This window comes from Panicum virgatum, chromosome 8K, assembly GCF_016808335.1.
Source record: "Panicum virgatum strain AP13 chromosome 8K, P.virgatum_v5, whole genome shotgun sequence".
NCBI classification, from domain to species: domain Eukaryota; kingdom Viridiplantae; phylum Streptophyta; class Magnoliopsida; order Poales; family Poaceae; genus Panicum; species Panicum virgatum.
The window spans coordinates 53,905,760-53,921,378 of NC_053143.1; the positions used below are offsets into that span (position 1 = coordinate 53,905,760).

The 15,619-nt window shown below is 42.5% G+C and overlaps 1 pseudogene; it reads left to right on the forward strand.

Moving 5' to 3' along the window:
* The first annotated feature begins 8,876 nt into the window (after positions 1-8,876).
* Positions 8,877-11,948, forward strand: LOC120645241 (annotated as a pseudogene).
* Positions 11,949-15,619: the final 3,671 nt, after the last annotated feature.

A 15,619-nucleotide genomic window follows, 5' to 3' on the forward strand; every position in this document is an offset into this window, starting at 1 on the left:
ATCCTGCGTGGCAACAACACCAGGACGACATCGTTATCCGCTCCATGGCTCTCTAGGCGAGCGACTCATGTCCGGGCCATCCGGGGGCAGATTTTATCTCTCCATTGCATCTGCTGATTTGCATCCATAGAAGATTAATTATTTTTATCTACGATCGATTTAGAATATGAATAAAGTTTTATTCATCACACTTAAAATTCTCCAATCACCTGGACATTGAGGCTTCATTCAGTTGATGGTGGCTGCCTAGGCGGCAAGCATTCCTTGATCTACAGAGAGGTGTCCCTAGGCTTGCAGGATGCCTGGGGCTAGAGACCGGGCACGAGGGGTGGTAGTGGTTAGCACTTAGCAGCATGGTGGTGTGGCTAAAGCGCCGCCAAAGTCATCATGAGCTACTCATATGTATCTCATGCACGTTCTCGAGAGAACGACGATAGTTGCAAGCGGCTAGGATAGGTACAAGTTTCAATAGGGGAGGAAGATCATTGGACTAGCAAGAGGGCAATAAATAGAGGTGAAGACGGGTCTTGGCCATCGACCATCTATCGGACATGATTGACGACATCTTCGGTGGAGTGAGGAGGTGAGGACAAGAACGTTGGCCACATACAGCCTGAGCTCGGTGGTGGCCAATTAAAAGCTGCATGTCAGGCAGTGCAGAATATAACAGATCAATTGTTGGCCGAGTCTGAAAGAAACAATGGTTGCTTTCTTAGGAGAGGAGCTAACCACAGCATAGAGAAAGCTAATAAGGTTGAGGTTGAATCCATCAGCATCTTTAACCCAAAAAACTAACATGCCGTTACATGATGATTGATAACTGCATGGAATAGAGTCGAGGAAGCGACACAGCTTGCTTTTTGCATTTTTTTGCAGGGTTAGCAAAAGAAGGAGAAGCGATGAGGGAGCACTACAGAAGGGATGAATTAGCAAGTTTGGCAACATGAGAGCGGGAATGACACAAAATCGAGTCGCAATATGATGTATTAGTTATTATCAAGCAAACTTCTGGCAAGGCGCAGTTGATAGTGTGCAGCTAAGGATCGGTACACACAATGTAGGAGCTGATTAAGTGTGGCAATCTATTCTTCAAAGTAGCATGTTTGCGATGGGATATTGATCTATATATGTTGAATAAAAACTTCATCAAGAAAATTAAAGATTAGACAACACTTAATTATTGCAAAGCATAATTGGGTGATAGGGGAAGCATAAACTGTGGACATCAGATGTGTCCGCTGGACCGACTGCACCATACAAATTTCTTTTGAAAACAACCTTACAACATATATTGTAGATGTAGCAGTCTTACAAAAAGGTCCTCCAAAGCGAAGCTAATTATGAACCAGGCCTAAACGACGACTAGACACACACGAACACCTCCACTCACAGTAGAAGCGAGAGCCTAAAGGAATTCACGAGCGAGCTACAAAACACAGTCGTCACCTCCATGAAGCTCAGCGATGAAAGCCACCAGAGGCACCAGAGTCCGAAGGAACTCATAATGATGCTTGGAGCTATAGGGCGGAGAAGCCTACCTAGGAGTTTGAAGAGAAAGAATACTTCGTTGATGAAGACCAACACCGGTGACCCAAGGACGCAGAGAAAAGCGATGCCAACATGTAGAAAACAGAATCCTCAAATCCAAGGGAAGTTTTGCAATGTAACAAACAACAGAGGTCCACAGGAACCCGGATAGAAAAAAAGCTCAAAGCTGCTTCAATAAAAAAGATAGCGGGGTGAGATGAGAAGCAAACTAGAGTTAAAAAAATTAGCAAACAAAGACCACTTAGATTCACTCTGAAGAACAAAAGCAAATCCACAACACAAGCAAGCAAATCTACCTTGACTAACCAAAACTAAAGTAATCAGATCGGTAGAAACCTGGAAGCAAGAGAAAGTAGGGGAAAAGGAGGAAGAAGGAGGAAGATGAAGAGCTGAACCAGAGAGCGAGGAAACGAAGGAAGAGGGATGAGATTCGGTCAGGCAGAGCGAGATGAAGAAGAGGGAGGGAAGAAACCTTTATTCAAGCTCACCCTACAGCCATCGTAGCAAGCCACAACGACGAGGGCACTAGCGGCACCAGCAATAGCCACAACTGGGGGGAGGGGGGCAAGCGCCCATTCGAGCATAACAAAGTACAGATAGTATACACCAAGAGAAAGGAGGCTGGCCCACCTCCTTCTCATCGTCAAGTTGGGAGCGATGGGATCTCTATGAGCTATAGGAGAACGGGATGGGAGACGATAAGATTAGAGGAAGCTTCGCAAGCTCGCTTGATATTCAGATGGGCATCGGGTAAGGCATTGGTTACAAAACGATGGTGGTTTAGTGATGATAAAAATTTAAGATCCTACAATATCTATATCTTTTTACCAAATACTCATAAACACTTCAATCAATATGAATAAATCAATTGATCTATAAGAAAATATTTAAGTTCATTAGATCTTGAAATTAGAAATATATGAACTACAAATAGATCCATTGGTCGTACAAATTTAGGCTATACAAAATAGAGCATGCAGAAGAGTACAACAAATAAATATAAACATGTTTTAAATGTTAAGAGTGTTTAGGAATTACAAAGTTAGTTGAAAAGTAAAAGAAATAACACTAAGTTTTATGATGATTTAGTGGTTTTATTAACCTGTGACATTACCTTGGCATTGATTTACGTTGGTATTATCACTTTGATGGTCTCAGAATTTACTTGATCAAGAAACAAAAAAAAATCATTTGAATTAATTAATTTTAAAATTTTAAAATAAATATAAATATTAGTACGAAAATTCTAGATACCCGCGCTATTTGCACGGGCCACCTTGCTAGTTGATATCATACTTAAATGGTTCATTTAAGCCTGAACGTGCATTTGTTTTGAGCTCACTCAAAAAATCTCTAGGGGTAAGCAATGATCTACTTAGAGCAGGGGCAATGATACAGCACGCTGGTCGGCGGATAAACTCCAGCGTGGCTTTTAATTAATGCAGCAGTAGCTTTGCAGCAGCGCAAACAGCGAATAGGAAGGGAGCGCAGCAGTAGAGCAGTGAATGGGAGCGCAGCGCACGCGTATTCTCCCGCTTCAAGCCGCCGTCTCGCCAGACACTCGCTGCGCACTCTCTCTCCTTTTCTCTCTCCGCCAGCAATGATTTAGCTGACTTCCAGCCAGCCATAATACTTGCTCTTATCGTGAAATTATTTTAACTCTTCTAATGTTTTTATATGCTTTGTTTAGAACTACAGTCTACAGTCTACATAAACAATTATCTGTGCATCTGCCATCTAGTGTGCTGATTGCTGCAGGCGAGAGGTGACCATTCATATTTTTCTAGGTTAACTTTTGATATACTAAATTCAGTTCCAATCCCAAGCAGTACACCAGGTAGTAAAATGCGTCTAGGAACATGCATTTCGCCTGCACAGCGTGTATGTAGTAGTAAAATGCTGCAAGACTTGTTTTAAAGTTGTGAATATATTCCAACATTAGAGTGCTTTCTGCAACCAACGGTTGAAACCACCAAGTGAAAGAAATGGAGAAATCAATAACTTGTGTTAAGCGACACAATCGATCCTGGCTTGTGAAGAGCACAAGCACAATTGCACAAGTGGCAGCGGAAACTTCTCTTAGGATCTGATTGACTAATGACTAGTAGCTTCTTGGTTTGTTCATCACGGTAGGCCCAATTCGAAACTTGTCTGGATTCAAACCCACTTTGAACAGAATTTTACCCAGGAAGGCCCACAAAAATATCACCCATAAAGCTTTCGCAGGCCGAAGCTCATCTCCACGTACAATAGCGGTGGCAACAGGCCCATCTGGCTTCTGGTCGTCGAAACGGGGGCTCGTCGCACGCCTCAGAAATCCCCCATACAAAACCCATGTCTGAAATCGCCGTGGTTTCACTAATCCAATGACAAGTCTGACAGAGTTGTTTGCTGTTGTTGTCAAGTTCACACAGAGAGTTCAAAATTTGCAACTTGAAGCAGGGAACCGGGGAAGGTAGAATGCAGAAGTCAGCTATGTTTGTTTGATTGTTTATTTCGGGCAATTTGAACTGGCTTCTCGTCTGACGAAGTTTGGGGAAGGAAATATACTAAACTTGCTTGCGTGTACATCTGCATAATGCCATTATCATGTGGTGAATCATCAGATCATAATGTTCATCTGATCCTCATTAATCATGGACTTTGGTGCAATCAAACATTTTAGAGAAAATTCCATGTGTGACACTGGAAGATAGCTCAATTCCCTCTATTGAATTTTAGTTTCGAATCCTCGAATGACACCGCCGTCCATTTCATGTATCGTTTCTGTGAGTTCCTCCAGAAACCATGTCAGAAAAAAGACGAAGGGACGAAAGTACCCTTTGCTCTCTAATACCATTCTGTAACATTTCGCCTCCCCGAGCAAGGTCGGGTCCGCTTACATCTGGTAGCTTAACTAGGACATGAACTACTCTTACATACCAACATAAGTCTTTTCTACATCCTCACTTGTGCGCACCCGGAAAGTATTTTCCGATCGCTCACACATCCCGAAATTGCTCCAGGGGTGTCACACCGAGGCCAAGTCGCGCAGCGGTCAGGGGTGCCGAGGCTGGCTGCCCTTCAACAAATATTAATTTCTATGATATGTGTGTAAATTATGCATAATTTGGACTAATCCCTTACAAAAATAATTGTTTACAAAAGTTTGCTCCCGAGTTGTGGCTAAAACAAAAAAAATGAGAAGAAAACTAGCTTTGGATAGTGGTCTTCATTCTTGTATGTTTCCTTCATTCTAATTCTAGGGGCAAATTGGTCTTTTCACAGTCAACTTCATGGCATTTGGCCACCAAACTGACGGCCATGTCATTGGAAATTCAGGATCATACGAGGTAGAGAAATTTTTTTCAAGGTCATGGATAGAATTGAGCTATCTTTTGGTGTCATACAGGGAATTTTCTCAACATTTTAACCACCAGAGCAGCGCTGGGCATATGTTTAAAAATTCTAAATTGATACTGGAACGCATGAGATAGAGTTCTAAATTGTTATTTGTTTAGTATGTCTCTACAGTAGTACGTAGTACCTTGTACTTTCATATGCAAGCAAGTTTAATTAGTATGAATGGATGAACACGCAAGTTACTTAGTTTATTTTCTCCCAGTGGGATGTGGTTTGTTTGAGAAGTCATGACAGGGAGGTGGGAAGAGCTGGTGGTTCGGCATGAATGAGACTCAGATTCCACTTTCAACGCAGTTTGTCAATAAAGCGCTAGGAAAACATCTCCGGTGTTACCAGCGGGTTAGGTGTTATCATGTTATCAATTTTAATTACGCTTAAATTTGTACACATAAAATTTTAATAAAAAAATATGAATGGATAGAGCACGCAAGCATCTACCATCATGCAAAAATTTGAGATGCAACTGAAATTTGTGCAATGAGAAACAAAAAAAAGAAATGAGACTATGAATAGTAGCGGGTTATGAGTCAGATATGAACAGTTGAACCCGCAATTATTTAAGTGCAAGATTTTCTTTTTTATTTCTTCTTGCAAAATTTTTTGTTCAACCTCAAACTTTACATGATGGTAGATGCTTATGTGCTCTATCTATTCATATTTTTGTTGAAATTTTAGATACACAACTTTAAGTATAATTAAAGTTGGTAACATAGTAACATGTTAATGGGCGGTACGGTAACACCGGAGATGTTATTGCGCTAGTAGGCCTAAGCGCTGCAAGCAAAAGCCCACAGATAGAGTTGACTAGTTTAAAGTTTTATTTCCTTCATTTCCTCTGCATCGTTTTGAACCGGCTTCATGCGACGACACAAGGAGAAATAAACTAAATTAACTTGTGTGTTCATCCAATCAGATGCGTTATCAACTGACAAATCAGAATAGTGACAACGCCTAGTATAATAAATTTTTAGCATTATGGACTAAGCCCACTTGCAGCCAGGTCAATTGACTGTGGCCAATCAATGAGATTATTTAATCATCGGAGCGGCCTGTCATTGGAAGCATGGTTGCACCTACGGGTGTTAATGAGTGACCTTTAGGCTGACCTCACCAGCATCCTGCAGAAGCGTCGAGAGCCGTGATGTGGCGGCCGGGCGGGCGGACGCGGGCGGATGCGGCGGGGCCACGTGTGCGGACGCGGCCACGTGTGCGGACGCGGGCTGACGCGGCGACACCTTGGGGGAAGCTGGTGAGGTCAGCCTTAGCCAGTGGCGGAGCCAGATATCCTACCTGTGGGGGGGGGGACGAACATAGATAACCTTCTATGTAAGCGCCAAGGATTAAATAGTCTGCTGCTGACTATGTTTCTGAGTGTTGTGTGCCTGTAGGCCATGTAGTCTAACTGCCTCTCTACTTTGGACTACTATTTGCTCTACTTTGAACCACTATTTGCTGCAGTGTTCATCGAATAGCAACTGTGAATAGTACTAGATTCTCATAAATTGGCGCAGACCAAGGGGGGGCCATTGCCCAGGTTGGCCGCCACTTGACTCCGCCCGTGCCTTTAGGGGCACCTCCAACCCTCTTTAGTTCAAAATATTATACTAGTTTTTCAAAATGGAAGGGTCACCCATTGGCACTCCTAGTTGCACCTTGATATCGAGGCTGTTAATATACCTAAAACCAAAATGAAAGCACATGGTTGCACAGATGAGCTGTTGCCACCACCTAGTATATATAGTCTAAATGTATATTTTCTGCAAGCACAGTACAAAAATAGTCTTTGATCTTTGACATTAGTCCCTACTGTTGCTGGCCTCAAGACTAATAAGAGCAGCTCCAGCGTTGTAGGAAAGCAAACTGGGGGCGCTGCATGCGGACCATACGCATTGGACGGTTCGCACGTTTGCTATCAGGAGGTGGAAGCCAACTCTGCAGATGCACCGAACCAAAACCAATAAAATAATGGGGCATGCACATAGCCGTTACCTCCCCCTCCCATTCAAAACAAAAATAAGCATTGTACAATTCCGCCTGCTCGCACGAAGGGGAGGACGGATGAGGATCACAATTTTTCTTTTCCTGGTGTGCCCCCACTATTCGATATTGACGTTGGAGAGACCGAACCGTGGTTTGGTTCGGCAGGGCTGCCTTTGCGAGTTCGAACAAGGACCGGAGCTGCTGTAAGAGCTTTATTCCTGGATCCAATGGCTAGGAGGTGGGGGCTCTTTAGTCCTGGTTGCTACCACAAATCAGGACTAAGGGTCTATCTTTAGTTCCAGTTAGTAGGTCCAACCGAACTAAAATTCGAAATCTTTAGTCCAGTTTGGTAATATCAATCCATACTAAAGGGTTCTCCTTGTGTTAGTTCAAAAGAATCATGCGCTGCGTGTCTTGTAGACTGCAAGATTGGCAGTGGTTGCCAATTTATTTATTTTTAAACTTCCACGCCCTTTAGTCTTTGCTACAACCAGAGCCTTTTCCAACAAAGTGTTCTACAGACCATGCCTGCCGCACGCCTCGACATCCCATTGTTCCGGTCGAGCTGTCAACGCCACAACCGTGGATGGCAAAGACACCGGGGCTTCGGCGGTGCGCAAGATGGATTGGTCTTTAGATTGTTTGCTGAACATGAATTTCAACGTTGTCAACACCATGCTCATTTTACCTCGTCCAATGTTTTACTGCCGTGCCAGCTGCCAATCCAACTTGTTCACCTTGATTAAGATGCGCTGCCAATTCTCAGCCAAGTCTTGATTCAATCGGTAGAGTTGTTAGCTGGTGCTGTCATAGGCGGCCAAACTTTTATTGCCTTTAATTCGAATTCGTTGACTTGGCTGCTTCTAAGACCAGCTGCTTGTGGTCCGGCCTATCGTTTCTCAATTGTGGAACTTGCTTTAGGCCGTGTTTAGTTTCAAAAATTTTATCTTAAAAAATATCACATCGAATGTTTGGACACATGCATAGAGTACCAAGTGAAGTCTATTTACCAAACTTTTTATATATATGGGTTGTAAACTGCGAGACGAATCTAATGAGTCTACTTAATCCGTAATTTGCAACAGTGATGCTATAATAACCATCCACTAATTATAAATTAATCATGGATTAATTGGCTAGTTAGATTCATCTCGCGATTTATAGCCCATCTCTGCAAAAAAATTTGTAAATAGACTTCATTTAGTACTCCAAAATGAAGATTTTCTTTCAAAATTTTCACGAGTAAGGCTGTGTTTAGATCCCTGGAAAAGTGGGAGAAAAAGTCACATCGGACACTGTAGCACACTGTAGTACTTTTCGTTTGTTTGTGGTAAATATTGTCCTACCATGACCTAACTAGGCTCAAAAAATTCGTCTCGCAACGTACATCAAAACTATACAATTAGTTTTTTTATTTACCTACATTTAGTACTCCATGCATGTGTCATTTACTATATTTAATGTTTCGATGTGATGGAGATGTGATGGAAAGTTTGGATTTTAGGGAGGTTTTGGGACATCTAAACACACCCTAAAGATCTAAACACGGCTTTAATACGATTAGTAGAGCCACCACTGGTGCTGGTTGGGATGCCCTATAGTCCTGTACCCTAAGGCCAATCTCAGTGGAAGTTTCGTGAACACAATTATCTAGACTGAGAACTAGATAACTGTGTCAGATAAGTTTTATGGTGATGAAACTCTTCTCACATCTCATAAAACTCTAGCATTATCTCTCCTTGTCATGTCAGCAAAAGTGATGGTATTTAATATCATGAAATTCTCTATAAAACTCCCCTTGAGACTGGGAGCAGGTCATCGCGCCTCTACGCAAGACCAATAATTGAGTGGGGGCCACATGGCCCCGCTCCCAGCGCTAGACGGAGACCTTGACCATGGAATCAAGTTGCACCAGCCTCACCCAATCAACGACGGCAACGAGCAGCGTTCATGACTTCATGGTACATATGCCTGCTGTGACCGTGATCCATTTCCTCGCTGCTGAAGTGATGTTAATAAGAGGAGGAATTGGAGTGGGTGGTTCAGTAGGAAGTGCACTTTGGGCTTTCAACCGGCTCCTCTGTTTCTGCATCCTTTCAGTTTGGTAAGCGAAAAAATTCATTGCCTGGTTGACAAAGGGTTCGGATGTTTAGTTTCCCCTCTCTCTTTTCTTAAACCATGCTTGATTTACATGTGTTGATTGTGCACCCGTTTCTTCTCATTTCTGTTGGACAGCTGAGAGAAAAATAAGAAAAGTTAAAAAAAAAGGGGGACACACGTACTGGCATCCGTCTGGATCGGACATTGTCCTCATCCTTCAGCTCTACTCTGCTAAGCTCATGGTACGTTGATTGATGTGCAAAGCTCCTTGGCCCTGGTACTTAAGACAAGATAGAGTTCCGGTTTCCACTTTTCTCTTCTCATTGCACATGCCTCACCTCATTGGCTGATTTGAACGTGTTGATCGTGCAGAGATAGCAGAAGTTTCATGCTAGACAAAGCACAATTTCTTATTGATTACATCCGGTTGGGAGCAAAAAGGAAAAACAAAATTCATTGACACAAACTAATCTCCGTGTACAACACTCTTATCTGCCAAATAACAGTGGATCCATATTCGGTATTCAGGTACTGTTTTCAGCTCTAGAAGATCTGAGTCAGTGGTAATGTTTCTTGTCTACTATGCCATTCTAGTTGTGCGCACTGTATCAAATAGGCTGTCATTTAAGGTCTAACGCCACTTCTCAGCTAATAGTCCTCATCTATTCTGTAGGTTGGTTTCTCCAAGCACTTGCTTCTAATCTCCTTGGTCTCACTCCATCAAGACATTGATGTACTGATGGACTGATTAACTGAACAAACTGTCTCTGCAAGATGATTACTATTCATCCTTGTTATCAGTCACTTTTCCTTGAGGGAGAATAAGATTGTAAGGTCAGACTTCTAGCTGTGGTTCACATATTGCGTCCTTGTTTACTTGGCCCCATGATATTTCCACAGTAAAATATGATAGCATGTCCTCCTAGCTAGCTTGTGTAAATTCATTAATTACAGTTATTCATATCAAATTTAGATTATAAACAAGTATGTTTATCTGCGAACCTCTATTACAAGATAACTATTTAGTGAAACTTGTCTAATTTTAAATAATCCATTTGCAGCCTACAGCCATGCGAGTTTTGCATTCTCCCATATAATCTGCTTGGGTACTTTGTGCATCTCTCCCCCCCCCCCCCCCCCCTCCCTCAAGATTATCAGATGGCAACCATACTAGATTCTCTAGTTGGTTCTTGTGCAAAGAAATTGCAAGATATGATTTCAGAGGAGGCTATTCAGATTCTTGGAGTAAAAGAAGAGCTCATAGAACTAAAGCGAACCATGAACCAAATACAATGTTTTCTTAATGATGCAGAGCAAAGGAGAATAGAGGAGGCAGCAGTTAATAATTGGCTTTCTTAACTAAAAGATGCTATGTATGAAGCTGATGACATTATTGACTTGGCTATATTAGAAGGCAACAAACTGCTACCTGATCGCCCTTCATCCTCAAGTAGCTCTACTTCATTTAAAGGTTCTTTGTTTTGTTCCTGCTTTCCTAATATTCGAATACGCCACAAGATTGCAGTTCAGATCAGGACTTCAACACTGAACTTGAGAAGATTTCAAAGCTTGGTGAAAGATTCTTAAAGCTTCAGAACATGCAACCTAAATTAGAAAATCCAATGGTACAACAAATGACAACATGGCAACTTGTGGAGCCAAACATTGTTGGAAAGGAAATTTTACATGCTAGCAGAAAAATTATGGACTTGGTACTTCGAAATAAGGATAAAACAATCTACAAGCTTGGTATTGTTGGAACAGGAGGTGTTGGAAAAACGACTCTAGCCCAAAAAATATATAATGACACCAGAATAAAAGGAAGCTTCAGCAAACAAGCATGGATTTGTGTTTCTCAAGAGTACTCTACAATTGATCTTTTGAAAGAAGTTCTTCGAAAGTTTGAGGTACAATATCAGCATGGCCAAACTGTGGGAGAACTCAGCACAAAGCTTGCTATAGCCATTCAAAATAAAAGTTATTTCCTTGTGTTAGATGACATTTGGCAGCATGGCGTATGGACCGATCTCATAGGAACTCCACTTGACCCTGCAGCAAAAGGAATAGTTTTGGTCACCACTCGAAATGATACAGTTGCACGAGTGGGGTGGAATATATTCATCGAGTTGCTTTGATGTCCCCAGAAGTAGGATGGGAGCTGCTGTGGAAGAGTATGAACATTGTAAAATATATTGAAGTCCAAAACCTGAAGACTATTGGGTTGGAGATTGTTCGTTTGTGTGGTGGCCTTCCTCTTGCAATCAAGGTTATTGCTAGTGTTCTAGCAACTAAAGAGATAAATGAGAATGAGTGGAGAAAGGTTATGAACAAAAGTGCTTGATCTATTAGCATGCTTCCTACTGAGCTGAGTGGTGCTTTGTATCTGAGTTATGATGAGCTACCGCGGCATTTGAAACAATGTTTTTGTACTGTGCCTTATATCCTGAAGATTTTACCATGTTTCGTGATGACCTTGTTAGGTATTGGATTGCTGAAGGTTTTGTGCAAGAGCAAGGCACACAACTTCTGGAGGATACAGCTAAAGAATATTACTATGAATTGATATATAGAAATCTTCTTCAACCACATGAAACTTTCGCTGATTATTCTAAATGCAAAATGCATGATCTTTTAAGAAAACTGGTTCAACATTTATCAGGTGAAGAATTTTTTTTGTGGAGATCCACAATCCTTGGAGACTAAATCTTTAACCAAACTACGACGTATTGCAATTGTCAAGGGTAAGGAGTTATCAATTACCCCTAGTGTGCAGAAGGAGCATATTATCAGAGTAAGGACTTTGACAAATAAGTGTAAGGCATTAGAAGTTGAAAATACAATTTTCAAAACACTCCCAAAGATACGAGTGTTGGACCTCACTGGTTCAATTATAAAAAGTATTCCTGATTGTATTGGAAGTGCAGAAGGAGCATATTATGCAAAGATAAGTGCAGAGGGAGCATATTATGCAAAGATACGAGTGGATTCTATTGGCCCGAGATGCATGAAGATGCGAAAAGATTTGTTTCGACTTGTCCGGAATGCCAAAGGACGGGGAATATCTCGCAAAGGAATGCCATGCCATTAAACTACAATTTGCAAATAGATCTATTTGATGTCTGGGGAATCGATTTCATGGGACCATTCGTGAACTCACATGGATTTGAGCATATATTGGTGATGGTGGACTATGTTTCTAAGTGGGTTGAAGCTATGCCTTGTCGGAAGGCATCAACGGAGGAGTCCATAAACATGATTAAATCGGTAATCTTCCCTCGATATGGCGTCCCGAGAATCTTGATAAGCGATGGAGGAACACACTTCACGGGCAAAGACTTTGGTAAATGCTTGAAGAAATTGGGAATTGAACATAGAGTGTCCACGGCTTATCACCCCCAAATAAACGGACAAGCGGAAACTTCGAATAAGCAATTGAAGGATATCTTAAAGAAGACCGGGGTAAAAGGAGGAAAAGATTGGTCAAAGAGACTAGATGATGCACTATGGGCATATCGTATGGCACACAAAACCCCGATTGGTATGACTCCTTATCAATTTGTTTATGGAAAAACATGCCACTTGCCGGTTGAGCTAGAACATAAGGTGTATTGGGCAATGAAGGAAATGAACTTTGATGCGGAAGCCGCTGGAATTAAAAGGAGAATCCAAATAAGCGAATTGGAGGAGTTAAGATTGAAAGCGTACAATAGTGTAGCAATTTACAAAGAAAGGATGAAGAGATGGTACGACAAACGATTACAAAACAAGGAATTCAAAGAATGAGACAAGGTCCTACTCTACAATTCAAGATTCAAATTTTTTGGCAAAGGAAAATTACAAAGCAAATGGGATGGACCATACATCGTACACTCGGTTTCACCCACGGGAGCGGTGACAATCATGGATGCGAAAGGCGACCAATATGTGGTGAATGGACAACGACTAAAGGTATTCTTGGAGCCCGACGTCATGCCCCTTCATTACATCGACATATACACCATAGAGGAGGAACCGGAACGTCAAGCCTAACGACGTCAAGCAAGGTAAGTTTGTAAATATTCTCTTTTAGATTTTATTTTCATAGTTTTATTTCTATTCTGGACGAACTTTGAGTAAAATATAGGCTTCTAATTTATTGGTGTGCACCTCGGAAAAAGTTGGAGTCCAGGGGGCTGAAAAACCCCCTGGGCCGGCCGGCCCAACACCCCTAGGCCGGCCGGCCTAAGCCTCCTCGTGTGCGAATCGGTCTCAATTTTTGGTAGGTGCGAGATAAGGAAATTTCAAACCTGTGCCTTATAGATTTCGCATGCCAAAACCGAAGATATTTTGGACTTCTTGTCCAAGTCTTTTCGGGGTATAAATAGAGGGGCGGGGTAGATCTATTCTCTCATACTTTTCAATCTACACCACCACCTCGTGAGAGACTTCGACAATGGCCGGTCCAGCGAGTGCAAGAGCCATGGTTGCAGCAATGGAGATTGAGGAGAGGGGTTGGACGCCTGACACCCCCACGCCAAAGACACCTAGCCCCATCTCGGCAACCGGTGCGCAGCCCCTCCTTGTCGAAGCGAAGCGATGTGAAGTGAAAGCCCCTCCGAAGAAATTCAATACCCAAGCACGGATGAGCGTCGGAGGGAAGGGCCGTCAATGGTACAACGAGAGGCTAGCTCAAGACCAAAGGGTGGTCGTCGTCATCAGCAGCGACGAAGACGAAAGCGAGAAGCGACAAGACAAAAAGCCACCCGCACCTAGGCGTTCCTTGCGCCTCCTCGGAGTCAAAAGAAAGAACTACATCGAGCACACTCCGGAGCCGAAGGATTATGCGGGGGACAGCGATTGGGAGAGCATCATGAGCCCTGGTTCATGGGGCGCCACCGGTCATGACTACGATGATGATTGGCCGGGGTGGGCCGAAGAGGAGAGAAAAGAGGAAGACGACCCCTCCGGAGGTGATAGCGGCAAGAAGAAGAAGGACGACGACGAGCCCGAGGACGACAGCCCCAACCGCAGCGGGCATCACTTCGGGTGCTGTGTCAAGTGCCGCAATGAAATCGCGGACCTCCATTCCACCATTGATAGGTGCCACGATCGAATCGTGGCAATGGATCAAAGGATGGACGACATCGAGAGCTTGGTTGAGAGAGACTACAACTTCCTTGTCCGCAACATAAGTTATTCGGGATGGTCGGAAATCTACAAAAGCAAGAAAGAGGAGGGTGTCCAAGATGCAATTGCCCGAGGTGCCATTGAGAACACAAACGAGCGTCACACCCGTCTTTTATATCATTGCGACGAGGACGCCGCATAATCTAAGCATGGGGGGAAGGTGTGATGACTCGGAGATTGAATTTTGGTCTTTGTTTACTCGAAAGTTCGTCGTGTGTGTGTGCTTTAATTCCGCATGTGTGAGAGTCATAGTTTAGCGTTGTGGGCTTTATTTTTCGCATGTGTGAGAGTGAGTCTTAAATTAGTGTTGAGTCATGAAAACAAAATAAAAAGAGTCTTTGTTTTTGTTGGATCGTGCAATTTTATTTATGCATTCAGCTTTACTTTATTTTCTTTAAAAGCAATTGTTCACGAGCGTTGTCATGAAATTTAAATCTTATTTGTGGAGCTTAGTAAATTATTCGTCCATGATAGGCTCGACAGCTATATGGTTCAGACTTCCTTGAGGTACCATTTCTAGATTTAGTCTCATCATTTCCTGGCATAGAGTTGCGTTGAATGGCTCTACCAATAGACAATGGCATTGTGACTTGCGGCTAAGTGCATCCGTAACCACATTTGCCTTTTCTGGATGATAGTGCACTTCTAGATCATAGTCCTTTTTCAATTCTAGCCAGCATCTCTGTCTCATGTTGAGATCGGCTTGGGTGAAGATATACTTGAGACTCTTATGGTCAGTGTAAATGTTACAATGAGTTTCCATAAGATGATGTCTCCAGAGCTTAAGAGCATGAATGACAGCAGCTAACTCCAGATAATGTGTTGGATAGTTCTTCTCATGATTCCGGAGAGCTCTTGATGCATACGCGATCACCCGGTTGTCTTGCATAAGTACACAACCAAGTCCCGTACCAGAAGCATCACAATAGACATCAAAAGGTTTGGTACTGTCCGGTGTAGCCAGCACTGGAGCAGTAGTCAATCGTGCTTTGAGAGTTTGAAAGGTTTCTTCACATTTATCATCCCAAACAAATTTCACTCTTTTCTTTAATAACTCCGTCATAGGTTTGGCTATTCTGGAGAAATCAGGAATGAATCGATGATAGTATCCAGCTAAACCGAGAAAACTGCGAATCTGATGGACTGAAGTAGGAGGTTCCCAATCCATCACTTCTTGCACTTTAGTTGGATCAACCGATATACCTTCACTGGAGATAGTATGACCTAAAAATTTCACACTATCTAGCCAAAATTCACACTTGGAGAATTTGGCATAAAGGTGATGATCTCGTAAGCGCTGAAGAACGCGTAAATGCTGAGCATGATCTTCTTCATTCTTGGAGTAGATCAAAATATCATCGATGAACACCACAACAAATTTATCAAGCTCCGGCATGAAGACTGAATTCATCAGGTACATAAA